This window comes from Anas platyrhynchos, chromosome 2 (assembly GCF_047663525.1).
Source record: "Anas platyrhynchos isolate ZD024472 breed Pekin duck chromosome 2, IASCAAS_PekinDuck_T2T, whole genome shotgun sequence".
Classification (NCBI taxonomy): Eukaryota; Metazoa; Chordata; class Aves; order Anseriformes; family Anatidae; genus Anas; species Anas platyrhynchos.
In genome coordinates, this window is record NC_092588.1 from 67,070,749 (window position 1) to 67,075,903 (window position 5,155).

General features: G+C 41.0%; 1 long non-coding RNA gene across 2 annotated transcripts; it reads left to right on the forward strand.

The window, feature by feature from the left end:
- Nucleotides 1-428: 428 nt before the first annotated feature.
- Nucleotides 429-3,996, forward strand: LOC140001902 (uncharacterized). 2 transcript variants are annotated; one of them, XR_011807652.1, is made up of 5 exons: nucleotides 429-698; nucleotides 813-884; nucleotides 1,158-1,325; nucleotides 2,415-2,917; nucleotides 3,722-3,996. It is a non-coding gene; the product is annotated as an uncharacterized lncRNA (long non-coding RNA). The 2 variants fall into 2 exon arrangements; XR_011807651.1 differs by having other exon boundaries at nucleotides 478-698; nucleotides 2,415-3,996.
- Nucleotides 3,997-5,155: the final 1,159 nt, after the last annotated feature.

Sequence of the window (5,155 nt, forward strand, 5' to 3'; positions counted from 1 at the left end):
GACAATGGGATTTTACTTGGCTTTGCTGGAAAATTACCAATGGAGGGGGATGAGGGGGGAACTATTAAGTAGTTTTGTTTCCCAGCTTTTACTGTACTTCTTAGTACACCTACATATACTTTTACTTGAATGAATTAAAGCTCTTTCCCCCGTCCTTCATAATGGAGGAAACACTGCATCACACTCGCTTTGTAGCTAAGATTTACCCACATGGAATTAAATCCATATATTTGTAAAAAATATTTTACAGGTCTCCATATACACAAAATGAGCATTTTGTTATGTTACTAAGTAGAGGCTGTACAGAAGGTAAGAATTTTCTTTTTTATTTATTTCTTTTATTTATGTTCATTTATCTTATTTTAACAGGCTCTTTACTGATTTTCCTCACAGAATGACTAACAGAAATATGACCCTTACACACCATTTGTAGTTAATTCATTAGGTCATCTCTAACTACTAAGCCCCTTGTCAGGTTATTCCTATTAGCGATAAGGAGTAATTGACATTAAAACATTGAAGCCAAGTAGATGAGCTTATTCCACAAGGTCTCTTGGCTCCACCCTTGTGAAATGAAATCTGCCAGGTGGGGATCATATGACCTTTGCTATATAGGAAGCATGAGGAGTTATGGGAAGAATTACTTCCCTAGGGGAGATTGAGGCTCAGGATACTTAGGGTGCTCTTCTACTGTGATGGTAAAACGGATGCAGTGTTCCCCAGTAGCCTGCTTTTTCTTCATGTTTTCTACCATCTCTGTAAAATAGGTCTAGAGACTCTATGAGCTAATAACTCTGATGTTGCCTTCTCAGTACAGTAAAACCCTGGTGATGCTACTTCACTGGGAAGTTGTTCGGCAGTGACACAAGTTCAGATGCTGGCAGGTAAGTGTCCCCAGACCCAGCCCCCCCCGTCCTGGCCCCCATTTCTAATAGCAGCTTCCCAGGATCCAACCTGAATGATCCTCTCATAGGAGAGGATAGTAGTCCTCCAGTTCAATGAGTCACAGCAGAGCCTTCCTAACGTTTCTGACACATGCCCCAGGAAGACAGCATGCTTCTCTGGCTGGGTTATTTGGGTGGCAGATAGGAGCCTCAGTGCCCCTCAGCAAGGAGTCCACAGTCACCAGGACTTTCTGTTCTTTTTTTGTGGCACAGGTTACAATGCGGTGCTCCATCTGGCCCTGATCCTTATGTCTTGCACTTCCCCCAATCTTGACTCTCTTCTTGGGGTTGCTTCCTGGGTTCGGACTACTGTCCAGACCCTCAGCCTCTTCTGCAACCTTCCTGAGAGCCTTAAATCTATTTCCCAGAGACACCGTGGGGGTAAGTGGCACTGTGGGTGTTGGGGGCAGACGTCTCTTTCTGCTCTGAGCCAAGACAAGGGTCCAGCCCCTTGTGTCTTGCAGACAATCTGGCCCTCTGTTCCATATGTGTTCAACAGGGGCAGCCTCTACCCCTTGTCGGGACATAGAGGGCTGCCGAGCGACAGCAGGGGTGGGGACACCCCTCCTATCTGTCACCCTCAGAGACTCCCTCAGGTTGCCAATTTCTCACTGCAGCCCAGCCACCTGCTCGAGGAGTCCCTGAAGCAGGGCACACCTGCACCTGTGACAGCGCTCTCCTCCCTCATGGCCCAGGGGGGCCTCCAGATTCTGGGGTTCCCCACAGTGACCTGTCTGGACTGCCGCCTCCCCCCTCAGGGGATCCACCTGGGTGCCCACATGAGACCAGACAGGCAGCATCTCCTCCGTTTGGGTTACTGCCTCAGACCGACCACTGCGATGGGTGCCCACCATGATGAGGTCTAGGTTCTCCTCCCTGCCCCGCGCTAACTGCCAAGCCGGTCCTGTTAGCACGTCCTGTTGTGGCATCCTGGTCCCCAGATTTTTGCACCAGGAATGTGATTCCACAGAGCCCTCAACCAGTTCTTTAGCTTTGTAGGTTCTGAAAGCGTCCCTGGCTTAAAAAGAACTACTTCCCCGCCTGTCACTAAGAATCATCGCTGAGTTGAGTTGCTGAGAAAAGCTGAGTTGCTTTTCTGTTACCTGAACAGGCAGAAAGGATTGGCTTCCCTTCTCTGTTGTGTTTGGTGCTGCCTAGTCTTAACGTTTTCAGTACTCAGTAGTGTACCCCAGACTCTCATATTTTGAGAGGGATTGCACTTCCATTAACTAATAAGGGAATCCCATTTTTCTGTCTTAGGGGTGAATGGTGTGAGACATTTATTAACCATTGCAGATTGTGGTTCTTTTCAATTGCCATGTAAATTAAGGCCATGCAAGTACCTTCTACTGTATCATCTTCCCTTTCATTTGTAGTCAGGTTATTACTAAATATTACACATTCGGTGAAATGTCCTAAAAAAAAATAATTACTTTTTAATTTTAACAACTTTTTTTTTTCTCTCTCTAGGTCTGCCAGTAGCTGACAAAGTGGAAAGGTGTGCTTTTCTCTTTCATTCTTGTGAAGTTAGAGGTATTGCCAATTTAAACTGTGACTGAGGCTCTGCAATGAAGTCTATCTTACTATTTCAAATTCAGTGATGCTACCTGAGTCTACGTTAATTAACTTTCAGGGATTCAACCAATTTAAAGCTTTTGGACAATGACAATTATTTGAAAACATTCCTACAGCTTTATTTTCTTCATTTACATTTGTTTGTTATCTCCACCTCATTCAAAGCAGACAGGACTGGTTTGCTTCTCTCTTCTCTGGAAATTTGCACTGGGAACCATTGTTAAAATCAGAATCCTGATCGAAGAGTATGATGAAAAACATTGCATTCCAAGTTGGAAATTGGAGAGGAAAATATTCATTTATATGTCAGAATTGTACTCAGCTGATTAAACCTTTTCTTACACTTCAACAGATACTTACACCTTTTCAGGGAAAACTTTAAACCTGAGAAGCAACAGGTAGTTTCTACGTTTCCCTTGGGGATAGTGTACTCTTCTGTATTTTGCTTCTATAGAAACAGTTCAAAATTTTAAAGTCATTTTGTCAGTCATACAACCAAACAATTTTGCATGGCATTGTATGCTTCTCCCTCCATGTTCCCCCTGTCCCTTCCCCCCCCCCCCCCCCCCCCCAGACAGATCAAGCCCTGAATGCAAGACAAGTTAATAATGCCAACGTGTAAAACTAACTTGTAAATACTTGTAAAAATCAGTTGTGCCAGACTAATATGTGGTTGTATCTGAGCTTGGAGACTGCAACCATCTTCAGACTTCCAGATCTAGAGGAACACTTTGGCTGTAGCCTAAAAGCCACGCGTACATAAGCTCCTCCAAGGCAGCCATTCTTCCCATGACCTGCCAGGAAAGAGCAATGTAGGCATGTAACCAAACTAAAGCCAAAACTTCCAGCCCAGTCCTTGACCTGAATAGTGAGTGAGGATCTGGATCCTGGCATTTATATGTGATAATTTATATATAGCCAAAGTAAATACTGTAGTCAGAGGTCATGGGGCTAGATTTTGAACAGTCCTACGTAAACAAGAGATCTCAGAAAAGCAAATTTAAATAATATTAATGTCAAGAAAAGTAATTCTATTTGCTATATTCTTTATCTGTTGTGACTAGACAGATGAAAATCTATTATAGCAATTTTGCTTCTAAGGTCATTTTCTTTTTTATTTATTTTATTTGTTTAACAGGCTCTGTATTTATTTTCCTCACAGAATGACTAACAGAAATGTGACCCTTGTGCACCTTTTGTAGTTAATTCCTTAGGTCAACTCTTCCAGTTTTCTTAAGACTCACCTGTGTTCCAAGAGGCAAGGTTAGATTGGGCAACATAAGCAACATGGAAAGCTCCTAGAACAATTGTTTTTAAACTGGTTAATACCCATTATCCAGTCCTGCAAATCTGAAAATCTTTGTCTGGAGGTTGTCTAACATCCCTTCGATTTACTGTTGGAATAGAATATATTTCATTATCACTTAGTATAAATGTATGATATCCGTCACAATCATTAAATATTTAATGTCTCCTATTTTTTCTGGTATATTTATTTCTAATGCAGACCACCATCAAGGGTTTTGTTGTTGGTGGTTTGTGTTTGTTTTTTTTTGAATATACTTAAACCTTCCAATTGCTCTTAGAATAAGGATAGTTTCATTCATATGTACATGTTCTCCTACTATTATCTTAGGCCCTCCCAAAATGCCTTAATTCAATGAATAACTTATGCTAATTGGCATGAATATCAATCATTCTATGACTGTTCTGAAGATGATGCTACTGTTCAACATATATGGAGATGCTGAATACTAGCTACTTCATCAAAACCATAGAAAATTTAAGGCACTAATCTAGAGTGCCATTCAAACTGGTAAGCAAAGCTTGCAAAGCCTAGAAGAAGCATAAGCCCCTTCATTCCAGTAGCAGGTATAGTATAAAGAGCACCACAAAAGCAGTACTGTCAAAAATAATAGTAAAGTCCTAGTTTTCAAAGTTTAAATGGAATCACTTTTTCATTTTCATCCCCAAAAGTAATACAGGTTTCATATGTAATCTTAACTGGAAAAAAAAAAAAAGTGAGAGCAGAGAGGAAATCCACCTGTCTGTCCACCTTCTAAAGCTAACTTTATTTCATTTTAATTCATCTGGCTTTGTTAGGTACTGACATGATGACAATTCCTTGTCAATGATAAATATCAGGATTTGAGATCTGGTCTTTCTTTTTGCAAAAACAGAGTTCAAATCACCATCCCTCAGACAACTGGAGTATTTTTGTGGAGAAACAAAGTTCAAGTCCTTTCTGTACCTTATTCAGAAGAAGGCTTGGAATATATTTTTAACAGCACCATGTTTAATAGAACCAGTGTCTTTGACTTAATATGCATTTAATTACTACAGATTGAGTATGGACTATTGCAATGATCTAATTACCTTTATAACACAGTCCACAGTAGTTTTCAGGTATCACCATTGTTTCAATTAATACACATCTCAGAAGCTACCAACACTAAAAATAGAATCAGCAATGCTGCAGAGTCTTACAGGCCTTGGTAAGTGACACTCATGACTGAATCTGCCTGTCTATATCTTCCAGCAATTAGATTTTATTTTTTTTTCAGCCAGAACAAAGACCCCATTATCAGAGCTTTGCTCCCTGTATGTGTACTTGTAGACCCTGATCAAGTCAGCCC